Source organism: Leptopilina heterotoma, unplaced genomic scaffold (assembly GCF_015476425.1).
Source record: "Leptopilina heterotoma isolate Lh14 unplaced genomic scaffold, ASM1547642v1 Lhet_97, whole genome shotgun sequence".
NCBI lineage: Eukaryota > Metazoa > Arthropoda > Insecta > Hymenoptera > Figitidae > Leptopilina > Leptopilina heterotoma.
This window is the reverse complement of record NW_025111203.1, coordinates 1214434-1229323: the sequence shown is the minus strand read 5'-3', so window position 1 is coordinate 1229323 and position 14890 is coordinate 1214434.

Here is a 14890-nt window from a genome sequence, read left to right as displayed (position 1 = left end):
ATATTCAAGAAGTAGTTTTTTTAAAAAAATTCTAAAGCTACGAAACTTAAATTGATTGCTCCCTCTTGGTTTGAAGCTATAGGTAATTTTTACTGACTCGCGGTAACGTTTCATTGATTTTCTACCGACAGAGTTTTGACGAGGAAGAATGTTAAATATTCTCATTTCTCCCGTTCTAGGGCAGCACATACTCCAAAAAATCATTTAAGTTTTATGAAAAACAGTAAACTTATTAAATATTTTTGTCAGACATATTGGATCCGCCATTTTGAATTTTACAAATCTGACTTTAGATTTATAATCAGCGACCAAAAACCTCTTAAGTATTAATAACAGTACCTACTATTAATTAGATTAAACAGAAAATTCAATAAAGCATATCATATAATGCAATAGGATTAGTTGAGTAAAAATACATATAAAACAGAAAGGGGCAAATTTGGCCAAGTTTTGTTTATAGGGTTTTTTAAGGGACGCTTAATGATTAATTGAAAAAAAGAACTAAGCCAGATCTTACTGAACTCATAACTTTTTCAATTGCTTTTCAAAAAAAAATCCATATACTATTTTTTAAAAGTTTTTATTGACTTCATGATTTAATAGATCTTTTTCTTGTTAATATTATGAATGATAAAACATGGGAAAGTGTTCTATAGAACTCATCGTGAGAGGACTCCAATTTAGAGAATGAAAATACTATCAAATTGGGGCTTTTTATAGTATTTTTACGAGCGCGATGTATTTCTAATTTTAATTTGTTAGTTTTTAAAAATAAACAAAGGCTACATTTCATCAAACTGATGGAGAAGAATAAGATTGACCTTCAGGATAAAAAAATAAATAAACTTCCCGAAGCCCACAGATTAATGCTATGTATATCAAACACACTTAAAAAATAATTTAATTTCAGGATTTTCGTCAAATTCCAATAAAATTTATCTTTATCATTTTCTAAGTCCATATTATAAGAAAATAGTATTTTAATTTATAAAAATTTTTCTATTTTCAAAGTTTAAAACAAAAAGACGTCTTTCAGACATCTTTAAAGATAATTGGTTGCAACAAAATCCCTAGATCCAAAATTCAATCAAGAAATTCCAAAATTATATTCAAATCACAGTAATTCAAATCTCAAAGTCACATAGTTATAATAATATTGATATATAAGGGTAAAAATTAAAAAATCGTTGAAATATTGTCCTGAATAAATAATAATTTGGTTGTTTTCTAACAACAATTCATGATTTTAAATACAAACATCTTACAGAGTACAATTTTTTCTACAATATACCACGTTATTTAATTTAATTTTTTATTGATACAACAGGTACAAAATCGTAAAAATACTTCCAAAATGTCATCGTGTCCTGTGTTCCTCTATATATTTTTATAACATAATATTGTTATATTTATAACACTAAATGCGAAATTTAAAGAATTTTTAACGTGTCCCTTGATTTGACATTTTTTAATGTCATCATGTCCTCACACACATATTTACCGGTTTTCAAAAATTAAAAGTTGTATAAAACTATGAAATAAATGAAGTACGATATAAATTTGATAATACTTGAGCATAGAGAAATGTCAAAATAAATTTAAAAATCAGTAAAATGATATTTTGATAATAAGAGCACATCTTCGTCATCGCGTCCACAACTTTTTTAAAGGCGAACATTTTTAAATGGTAATTAACGCATAAAAAACTCTTTAGTATATGTATATTATTTGTGTAAATGTCCAATTAAAACTCAATTCAAGTTTTCGAATAATAAAAATAAAAATTCATGTTTATTATTTTTTGTCATCGTGTCCCGTCCGACATATCTTTTTTTTAAGAGTGAAGTCAGTCGTTATATTTTGACCCATAAACTATTAATTACATGGTTATTATTATTAAAATGAAAGAAAAGTTACTTTTAGTCACAAAATACATTTAAGTTTAGATTACAAAAAATACGTTTATTCTCAATGATTTTTCACGTCGACGAGTAAAAAATGATTTTGTTTATTTGTCTCTATAGGAAGACTTGTTAGCAACCAAAAAAATATGACAATCAGTTTTTAATTCCCGACAATAATAAAGTATTTTGTTATAACAAAAGGAATATTCTCTTGATCCTTGACGCTGACTATTGGAAGAGAAATTTAAATGCATAAAAGCACGAGAAATTTTTAAAAGACTGAATTGTAGACTCCAAAAAAATATAAAAAATTTTTTATGATGAAAGTTAGATCGCCAATACTCCTACAATACAATTGATTATCAAGTACATAGTATTAAAATTGAAACTTCAAAAGGAGAAGATGGCCAGTCTTAACTCCGAATTCCGAATTGACGCTGCAAATGTTTGGCGAAACCTTCCAAGAATAGGATGTGATTTGTGATATTAAAGAAATTGACATCAAGAATTGTACATGTCTGCAACTTGATTCTTTATTCGATTTTAGAAGAATGTAAATTGCTATAATAATATCTTTCTTTTCTGAGATGCATGCGGAGATAAAAATAATAACTATACGCAGTAAATTTTTACAAATTGAGATTTAATTTTAAAAAAAGATGGATTATAACAAGAAGATTGACATTATTAATTAGGATTATATATATGCCGATTGGAATAAAATTTCAAGTTATTAAGACATACGTTTTAATTCGTTAAAAAATCAATTTAAACTTTTGCGTTTATAAAGTTAAATCTTCATGCTTGGGCAAGACAGAAAGTTTGCAAACATAGAATACAGAGCTAGGGATGAAATCGTGGGAAGTTTTGCAGCCGTTGACGCCATCACTTTGTAACGTTGCGACGCCGCAATATCGAGTTTCCGCCCATTTATGTTCTCACCTCCAAATACTACGTATAATTTCGACAAACGTAAGCTCTTAAAAGCTCGTGGATTTTTGCATTGCGATATTTTATATTAAACCATACCACTATATGTGATAAAATACGCTCGCATTAGACTTTGATAACCATTAATATATATACGTATATTCTTAGGAATATCAACTTAATCTATTATAGAGGATAAGTTGATCTCAAAATATAATACTTACATTTTCAGGTCCATATTTCGAATGCTGAGTGAGATAAAAACATTTTTCAATTTTAAATTAAAATTTTGTTAAAAATCTTTAAAAATAGGCAAAATTTCAGAAATTTTTTTTAATTCTATACACTCTAAAAAATTTCGTTGTTAATTTACAACGTCGGACGTTGGAAATAATTTGCTTCACGTCCAACGTAGTAAGTTTACAAGCTGCTAGTACGTATTAAAAAATAATCTGAATGCAATTTAACACGCTGATTGTAAAATTGCATTCAAGTTATTATGTTTTAATACGTACTAGCAGCTTGTAAACTTACTACGTTGGTCGTGAAGCAAATTATTATTTCCAACGTCCGACGTTGTAAATTAACAACGAAATTTTTTAGAGTGTACTAAATTTCCAAGTTTTTCATACCCTTTTTTAAACTCCATAATTTTTCAGGATTTCCAGGCTCTGTGGAAACCATGAGATAATATTTTGAAGCGACTTACTGCAAACTTTCCAGACAATATATTCTAGCAAGTTTACACGGCAAACTTCCTGTGTATATGATATTTTAAGCTTCCAAAAATCATTTTGAATTTTTTAAATCTGACTTCAGATTCGTAATCAGCGACTCCGAAAACCCCTGAGTAACAAACTTTATGTAAATTTGAGCAATTTTGAAAAAATTTCCGCCATATTGGATCGGCCATTTTGAATTTTCAAAATTTTGAAAATCTTACTTCAGATTCGTAATCAGCGACCCCAGAAACCTTTGAGTAACCAGTTTCAAAAAAATTCAATCGCTGGGTTTCTCGGGGGCACGAAAGGGTTAAATTAATACTTCCTAGATAGCACAACCTTTTTTAGCAAGTTTGCAATGTAAAGTTTAAAAGTTTCAATTTTCAGGGCTTAAACTAGGTCTGTAAATCCCGTAAAAGTCCGCAACTTTGCTTGAAGTGCGTAAAAGTCCGTTTTTTTTAAAAAAGGTTCGTAAAGTCCGTAATTTTTAATTGAAAAAGGAAGAAAAGTTCGTAAATTGTACGATATAATTTGGATAATTTTAGAGAAAATACAAATAATTGCAGAAATTCAATTATTTTCAAAAGTAATAAAATTCTTCGCAGAAATTTAATTATGTTCAAAAATTTTTTACAATTCTCCTCAAAATTTCAATTATCTTTAGAAATATTAAAATTCTTCTCCGAAATTCAATTATTTTCAAAAAATCTAAAAAAAATTGTCAACATTTCAATTATTTTTATAAATAAATAGCAAAATTCTTCGACAAAATTCAATTATTTTCAGGAATTTTAATAAAATCCATTGCAAAAATTTCAATTATTTTCAAAAGTAATAATATTCTTCGCAGAAAATAAATATTGTTCAATATCTACTATTTTCATAAAATTTACCAAAAGAATTCAATTATTTAAAAGAAAAAATGTGAATAAAATTCTACAAAAACTTTTAATTTTTTTCAAAAAATAATAAAAATTTCACAAGAATTTCATTAATAACAATTTTTTTTTATAAATTTCTTCGCAATCATTCAACTATTGTCATAAATAATACAATTTTTACGGGAATTTAATTATTTTCGTAAATAATAAAATTCTTTTTAGGAATTCAATTATTTTCATAATAGAATTTTAATCGAATTCCTCGAAAAAATCTTATTGCGAAGAATTTTATTACAAGACTTCTGAAAATAATTGAATCTCTGCAAAGATTTTTATTATTTCACGAAAATATTTAAATTCTTGTGAAAAATTTTATTAAAATTTCTGAAAGTAATTGAAGATCTGCTAAGAATTTTGTTATTTTTAATTTATGCCAATAATCTTATTAAAATTTTTAAAAATAATTGAATTCCTGTTAATTTTTTACAAGAATTTAATTATTTTTGAAAATTTTAATAAAATTCTTTGCAAGAATTCTATTATTTTCATAAATAATAAAATTCAATGGAGAATTTCAATTATTTTTAATACAATTATAATTGAATTTCTCGAAAAATGTAATTATTCTTAAAAATTTTATGAAAATTCGTTGATAGAGTTCAATTATTTGAAAATTTGTTGATAACGATTGTTTAGGGGAATTGAATTTTTGAAGAAACATTCAATTATTTAATAAATTATTCATTTTCATTTTATTTGTATTTAAATAATTGAATTCTAGTAGAATTTTTTAATAAAAATTGTTTTAAAAATGAATTTTATTTTATTTTCTAATATTTATTTAATTAAAATTTCTTAAAATTGAATAATGTAAACAAATGGATTTGAAAATTGTCAAAGAGCTTTTTTGAAAATTATTAAAAATAATCCATTTAAAGAAGATTTTTAGTTAAAAATTCTTGTAAATAATAATAATTGAATTGATAATGATTTTATCACTCGATAATTTTTAATTATTATTATAAAACATTTAATTTTTAGTTTTAAGTGATAAAATGTTCTCTTATTTTCCTCGGACTGATTATATTTTTGTCAGTTGGTCCGTAATTTTTAATTTTTGGTCCGTAAAGTCCCTATTTTTAAATACTTTCACTGCTTCGAGCCCTGAATTTTTTGTTCAAAAACATATATACTTTAGAGAACTATATGCATAAAATTAATTTTTAATTTCTGGATTTATATATATTTGATAGAAAATTAGGTAAATTAAAATATTTTGAAGAAAAATAGAATCACATTTTAGTGCAATTCTTTTGTAGGGGAATGAAAATAATTGCGTTGAAAGTTCATTCACCACATTTGTTTTTATTTGGACCTTTAACTGAAAGAGTGTTTTTATGCAGACCTTATTAATTGCTTGTAATATAAATCGAATTTTTCCCTCGATATATATATACCCCAGTCGTGCAGTGTGTAAACCCCCTAGCTGCGGGGAATCAAACCTTAAGTTTTCATGCCATGCCGAATGGGGTTACAATTACACTTCATTGTTCGTCAGTATCCATAAATAACTGTGTTTTCGCAGCTGATAGTCTTTTTCACCCTGGTTTCAAGTTCATACAAGTAGATCAATCAAAAATATTTTTTATTTCCCTTCTTGTTTTCATATCGTTTACATACAGGCAGATCATTTTCTTAATAATCACAAATAATAATATAATGTAATATATAATTTTTTTTTAGAAAAAAGAGGTAATGCACATGAAACGAAATAGTACATTGTATACATCACCTGCTATAAGAGGTATATTCATATGTACGTTACCATAGGAACATAATTATGCATTAGACAAGCCGATGGTTTGAATGAGCCATCGGATTTCTCACCGACGTGCGGTGCGTGTGAGGGCTCGATGAGAAGACTAAAATAAAATTAAAACATCTAATTCCCAAAATTTTCTCTTATTTTTAATAACTCCACTTACAGCCACAGTTTTTCGAACTTCGAAGGATAACAAATTGAGACCAAAAAACGATCGAAACGTTGCTCGGTTGCATCGAAACAATTTTGATACGTTTTTTGTCTCACCTTTATATGCTTAAAAAAACTGAGTATAAAAATAAGTGAATTTCCTTTTCTGCGGGCAAGAACTCATACATTTTCTTATTTAGTTTTTTATCAGCAAAACGATTGCCCAAGCTTCACATTAAAAAACGAGAAATTTTAAGCCGAAACGAAGATGAGTTCAATTCTTTTCAATACCGTTTTAATATTTTACGCGAAAAAAAATTTACCGGTTTGAAGATTTGAACCCACAAGTTTCAGTATTGGAGACGAACATATTTATCGCGCAGCTATAATTTTACTTGTAAACTCCAATATTTGCGAGGAGTAATTTTTCAAGACGATAAATTCATATTTTATTATTTCGAGAAAATTTAGGCTTCGTACTCGATAATTAATTTTAAAAAAGTAGCAAAAAGTATAGCTTAAAGACAGAAAAATAAACTAGTAAAAAAGTAGCTATCGAAAAATTAAACTTGACGACTCAATTTTTTTTATAATTTCTTAATTACATTCAAAAATAGAATAATTTTTTAAAATAAATATTTAAATTCCTATTTATTTGCTCTACAGGAATTAAAATATTTCAAATGATTTCATTGTAACGCATTTTTGAAATTTAACTATTTCTAAAAAATAAAAAAATTATTCTTTCAAAATTCAATCCTTTTTTTGTTGAAATTTATAAATATAATTATTCAAAACTTAAATCATTTTATTTTATTCAATTCTAAATCAATTCTTATTAGAAAGTTCTACGAGAATGCAATTATTTAAATACAAAAATAAATAATTTATGGAATAAATTTTAAATATTTCTTAAATTTGAATTCTTATAAAAAACTTTATCAACATTTTTGAAAATAATTGAATTTTTAAAAAGAATTGCCTTAAATTTTTGATAATAATTAAATTCATTCAAGAAATTTTTTTAAATAATTGAATTTTTTCGAAGAATTTTATTCAAATTTTTAAGAATAATTGCGTTTTTAGCGGAATTAATTTTAATATTAAAAATAATTGAAATACAGCGATGAGTTTTATTATTTATGAAAATAATTGAATTTTACAAAGAATTTTATTAAAATGCCTCAAAATAATTGAATTTTTGGGAATAATTTTGTTATTTATCGACATAATTGAATTCTCTCAAAAAATTATTTATGTAAATAATTGAATTCTTGGAAAGAATTTTATTAAAATGTAACAGAATAATTGAATTATTTAAAAAAAAATTTAATTAAAATTGTATTTAAAATAATTGATTTCTTTCGACCAATTTTATTAAAATATTTGAAAATACTTCCTCTATGAGGAAGTAAATAATTGAATTTCTGTAAAAAATTATAATATTTTTGTAAATAATTAAATTCCTCCAAAGAATTTAAAAAAAACAATTTTTTTAAATAATTGGTTTTTTTAGCAATTCCTGTAAAATTGTATTAAAAATAATTAAAATCCTGCGATGAATTTTATTATTTATGAAAATAATTGAATTTTTGAGAAAAATTTTATTAAAATGTTTAAAAAGAATTGAATTTCTGTGAAAAATTTTGTTATTTGTGAAAATAATTGAATTTTTTGATTAATTAATTTAAAATAGTATTAAAAATAAAAGAAATTCTTTGATGAGTTTTATTATTTTTGAAAATAATTGAATTCTTGCTTAGAATTTTTTTATAAACAATTTTTTTTAAAAATTGAATTTCCATAAAAAATGTTATTATATTAGTGAAAGTAATTGAATTATTGTGAAGAATTGTATAATAAATTGGTTAAATATTTAATTTAATTGAATTGAAAAATAATTATTTTTATGAAAATAATTGAATTTTTGTCACTGAACTTTAATAAAGTTTTTAAAATATAATTGCATTCTTGAGAAGAATGTAAAAAAATAGATATTAAAAATCATTGAATCACGAAAAATTGTTGAAAATAATTGAATCGTTTTAAAGAATTATAATTAAATTTTTAAAATTTTTTCCTATAAAATATTTTTAAATAATTTTTTTACTCCAACTGTTAACAAATTTAAAGTAGTGTAAATTCTCAAACATGGAAAAAAGTAGCTTTTAGTGTAACAAATAAAAAAAAGTATCCAAATAATGGCAAATCGTAAAACAAAGTAGTAAATAGTATGTTTTATTAAATGAGTGCAAGGCCTGGAAATTGAATTAAAAAAATTATAAAAAAAACTCTTAATAAATTATTTCTATAACAATGTATTTTATATTTAAGACGTTAACTGGCTATTCGACATAGACGTTAAATTTAAATTCTATTTCTTAAAAAAAACTACCATTTGAAACTATACCTATTAATAAATAGGTTTGAAAAAAATTCTCAAATAATCATATAAATAACTTGTTACAATATGTTCCAGTGGATACTAGTTGACATTCCCACCCTTCTGCTATAGAGTTGGAGGGTTAAAGTTATGGCTTATGAATTTGAAAATGCGTTCTGCAAACGTCACACTCTACATTTTTGACAATTTCGAAACAACTATAATTATAATATACAGTCCTAAAGATCAATTCATTAAATATTGACTTTTTACTTGAATATAGAGAATTTTTAAAAAAATTGCGAAATAACCGTTATAACAGCTAATAATTTGCTATTTTACATAAGACCAGTATGTTGCTTCATTTGCATTTAAATCAATATTACTTAATTATTTATACCAAGCAATTTTCTATATAATGAATATTAATTTATTATACATGGGAATTTTTTTTTCCATAAGTGACTTGACAATAAAATAATACTTCCAATAATTGCTAAAAATAGTCATTATTGTCAGGACTTGTATTAGTATTAATTAAAATACCATTTTCTTTTTTCCGTTCAGGAAAACAATGAAACTTATGTTAAATAATATTAGGGGTTCATCCATATATTACACGTTATAGTTTGCGGGATATATAAGAGGGGTCTGAGCGAAGTAACACGCTCTATATTATAACTGTATAATATAAATACAAAAGAAAAATAACACGAAGGGAGAAGGGAATTATAAATTTCCTAAAATATATAGCACATATCATTCGTGAATGGACCCTCCCGCTAAGAAGTGGTTGATTAAAATATATACAGATATTAAGCTGTTCACATAAAATTTCAAAAATGAAAAAAATATCATAACTAAAAATTTTTGTCATAGTACCAGTCATTTTACTGCACTTTTTAATATTAATACAAGTTCTGTCAAACCACGTCAACTCGGACTAAAATTTTTAAAGTTTTTTGTAAAAGTAAAAACCATTTTTCATATATAACAAATTTTTGCATCATTTAAAAAAAAATTAATAACTCAAAATTATTATGTTAGAAAAATGGGGACTATTTTTATTAAAAAAATGCTTTTTTCAATGTTTATAAATAAATAAAAAATAAATAAAAGCCTTTTGTAAAAAAATCGACCTTGATGTATATTTAAAAATATTGGTGTACCCTTCCCTTAATATGTTAAAATACGATTATTTATAGAGTGATTATATTTTGCAACTCAGATTGCAAACAAAATTTAAAGATTCTTATGATATAATAGAGAAACATTGTAGTTTTTTACACTATTTTTTAAAAAAAATTTTTAAAAAAATTTTAAAAATTGAAAAATTCTGTGAAAAATTAGAAGTTAGAATATCCCATAAAAATTATTTGTTAAACATTTATTAGACAGAATTTTCATATAGCTGATTTAATAAATTACGATTTTAAATTAACGCGAAATTTTAAGTAGTAAAAATTTTACTTTAAACAGAATATATGGTTTAGAATAAGTTTAGAATAAGAATTAAGTTTTAGAGCAAGTTAAAATGAAAAATTTATTTAAACTTGTGTTTTCAAAAAATCTAGTTTTTTTTGCATTTTTCTTCAAAAATGGTAAGAGTTAGCAATTATTTTTATAGAAATTTTGTTTTTCGAAAATTGATTAAATTTGCTTCAATATTGTTACTCAGTGGTTTTTGGAGTCGCTGATTACGAATCCGATGGCAGATTTTCAAAATTTTCAAAATTCAAAATGGCTGATCCAATATGGCTGACTAGATTTAAAAAAATTGCTATTTGGAGTTTTCAGTGTCGCTGATTACGAATTTGATGTCAGATTTTCAAAATTTATAAAATTCAAAATGGCTAATCCAATATGGCTGTCGTTTTTCTTAACTGTCAAAGATGAATTCGTATTAAATCTGCCATTTTGAATTAAAAAATTTTTCTAAATCTGTCATCTGATTCGTAATTACGACCCCAAAAACTCCCGAGTAACAATTTTGAAGCAAATTCAAGCAATTTTTGAAAATCTGGCCCGCCATATTAAATTTTCAAAAACTAACAACGGACTAGTAACTAATTCAAATTTAGAGAGTAACGGTTTTCTATTAGAAATATAATGAATACAACTGAATGGTACTTTTTCCACCTGTTTTCTTTTGATATAAAAAGAAATTTCGATATGATAACTTTTGAACTACATATTTGTCAAAATACATAATTGTAATTTTACATCCATGTACTTTGAATACAATTTTCGTACACATGAAAATATATCATTATATGTAGTTTAAAAATATATCTGTAAGTTGTTTTCACACCCTTCTGAAAATTAGTAGACACAGAAAAGATAGAGAAGAGTATATTTATATAGTTGAAAAGTGTCATTAGACCAGGTGTTGCACTCGATGATGTTACGTAGGGGTTCACCATAGAAAATCACTTATCCGTAGGGTGCTGCTTGATGAGTTGGGGTGTTTGATGCATTGGGGTGAGATTCCATCAGAAAAGCCCTTATCCTCCCTTTTGGGTACTCAAAAACCGCTTATCTGAATTAGTACAATCATCATGGGCGTGAAATATCAATAGAGTTTCAAAGGAAGTAGAACTGATCAAATAATTCCTAATTTAACAGGAACAATTGTAACGGACTGAAAAAAAACAACTAACATATTTTTATTCACCTTTAATATAGTTTGCATTCTCTCCATAACACACAAATCTAACATTTATAAGTATTATTGTAAATTAATTAAGATTATAAAATTAAGAATAATGTATCAGCTATTCTTCGTCAATAATTACTATAGTTTCCATCTATTAATTGTCCTTCATCACTAATATTATATTTAAAATAAATAGAAAATTTTAATTGTTTCAACGATTACATTAATCCTTTCGTGCCCCCGAGAAACCCAGAGATTGGATTTTGTTGAAACATGTTACTCGGGTTTTTGGGGTCGCTGATTACGAATCTGAAGTCAAATTTTTAAAATTTTGAAAATACAAAATGTCGGATCCAATATGGCGGACATTTTTTTCAAAATTGCTCAAATTTACATAAAACTTGTTACTCGGGGGTTTTCGGGGTTACTGATTAGGAATCTGAAGTCAGATTAAAAAAATTAAAAATAGTGATCCCGAAAACTCCCGAATAATAAGTTTCAAGCGAATTTGAGCAGATTTGAAACAAAATATCCACCATTTTGAATTTTGAAAATCTGACTTTAGATTCGTAATCAGCGACCCCGAAAACCCCTGAGTAAGAAGTTTTAAGCGAATTTTAGGAAACATTGAAAAAATAGATTTCGCTTTTTTCTTATAAATATTTTACCTTTTGTTTATAATATTATAATAATTATAATCGTACTATGTAATTTTTTATTTTTTTACAAATAGTAGTAACGTTCGAGATTAAAACAAGCTAAATTAATTGTTAGTTGGTTCAAATTTATAAGAATTATGTCAGATTCTTTAAGTGGGACATATATGTCCCGGAGGCTCAGAAGTGTTAAATTTCCGCCATGTGAAATCCGCTATTTTGATTTTTTAAAATCTGACTCCAAATTTGTAATCAGCGACCCCAATAATACAGGAAAACGAAGTGTTGTTAAAATATATTCACTAAATGTTAATTAAATAATTAGTTTATTACATAACTGTTTTTTCCACAAACAGTCAATGTTCTTCATATTGTTTAAAATAAATATTATTATTTTTTGTAATTTATTATTTTTTTAATTGTAGTAGAGGCCATTCGGAATAGAAAGGAATTTACCGCAAATTAATTGGTTGACTTTTATAAGAATTACATAAAATTTTCTAAGTGGGACATATATGTCCCGGAGGCACGAAAGGGATAAATACAGAACATTAATAATAATAAAATTTATTATTTTTTAAATTTAATAAAATTTAACATGTTCCTTAATATTACTTACTTTGGACATAAATTGGCCAAAACGGTTTGAGCACTACGGTGCTGAGGGCGAATTATAATGCTGACAGAAATAAATTAATAATTATAAAATACCGCTTTCAAAAAATAACATTAAAAATTATTAAAAACTAGCCAAACTATCCGCGCGCAAGCGCGCGGGAATGTTGTATGGGGCTGCTTATTTTAAACAATTTAAAAAATTTTAAAGAAATAATTATTTGTATAACCTAACAAAGAGATTTAACTAACTAAAATTCAAATAATTTCACTCAATGGTCTCAATTTAAATAGAATTTACATTACTAGACTTAAACTATGGCTAGAACAATTACAATTAGTATCTGGGTCATATTTTGCATTGCTTATTTTATAAAGCCATTTTAAATTAAATACTTTTTAAAGAAATAATAATTATTACACACTGAAAAAAGTTTTACTTGAAATAGCGATAAGTTTCTCTAGAATAACGAAAGTATTAATTAAAGCACTGAATAATTTCGCTACTAAAATGAAATCTGTAGTTCATCCAGCTAAATATTTTTTGCCGTGCATAACGAAAAAAGAATTAAATTAACATCAGATTTTCTACATTCAAAAAAAAAACGAATTCAAATAGAAATTAATCATTTTACAACTTAACCAAATTCACCCCAGAAATCACTGAATTCGATAATTTAGAAGAAAGTCAGACAAAAGCAGGGTTCCTACAGAATCTGAAAATCAGGGAAATCATGGAAAAGGCCTGGAATTTGTAAAAGTTTCTAAATTTTTTCAGTTTTCCATTTTTTCTCTTGAATAAAAATTCAAATAATAATAAAACTAAATGGCATAAAAGAGAAGAAAAAATGTTGAATTTTAAGAAATTCGATTTTTGATAATTTTTAATAATTTTTTATTTTTTTCCAAAGAGTCGAGACAATTTAATAAGTAAAGTATTTTCCAAAAGCACAAAAATAATGAAGCTAAATCCCATAAAAGAGAAGAAAAAATGTTGAATTTTAAGAAAATCGGATTTTTGAATTTTTTCGAATTTTTGATAATTTTAGATTTTTTACCAAAGAGTCGAGACAATTTAATGAGTAAAGTATTTTCCAAAAGCACAAAAATAATGAAGCTAAATCCCGTAAAAGAGAAGAAAAAATGTTGAATTTTAAGAAAATCGGATTTTTGAATTTTTGATAATTTTCGATAATTTTAGATTTGTTACCAAAGAGTCAAGACAATTTAATAAGTAAAGTATTTTCCAAAAGCACAAAAATAATTAAGCTAAATCCCATAAAAAAGAAGAAAAAATGTTGAATTTTAAGAAAAACGGATTTTTGAAATTTTTCGAATTTTTGATAATTTTAGATTTTTTTACCAAAGAGTCGAGACTATTAAATATGTAAAGTATTTTCCAAAAGCACAAAAATAATGAAGCTAAATCCCATAAAAGAGAAGAAAAAATGTTGAATTTTAAGAAAATCGGATTTTTGAATTTTTTCGAATTTTTGATAATTTTAGATTTTTTACCAAAGAGTCGAGACTATTAAATAAGTAAAGTATTTTCCAAAAGCACAAAAATAATGAAGCTAAATTCTATAAAAGAGAAGAAAAAATGTTGAATTTTAAGAAAAACGGATTTTTGAATTTTTGATAATTTTCGATAATTTTAGTGATAGATCGTCCAACATCCTTCCGGCAGGACGAAAAAGACTCAGGTGAGTCCCTCCGAAATCACTAAAGAAAACTAACATGGATTCAGATAAATAAAAAATGAAATATATCATTGGAAAGGTAACGAATCAAGCTTTCAGCGCATATAAATATCGAGCTTGTAAGTTCAAAACTAAGGGCTGGGTAGTTTGAAGAAGTTACATGTTCCAAAAATTCACATAATTTTTAGTCACAGAATGACGAAGCCCGGTCCTGCCGGCAGGACGCTTTTCGCTTTATTCAAGAGACTACCTAGCCCAGGTTTATAAATTTAAAGACTCGATATTTACATCATTTGAAAGCTTGTTTCATTACCTTTCCAACGATATATTTAGTTTTATATTTATCTGCTTCCATATTAATTTTATAGAGCAATTTCGAAGGGACTCGCGCCTGAGTATTACTCAAATATACTGAAAAATATTAAAAATGAATTTTTTTTTAATTAAAAAATTAGGTTTCATTCTTTGAAC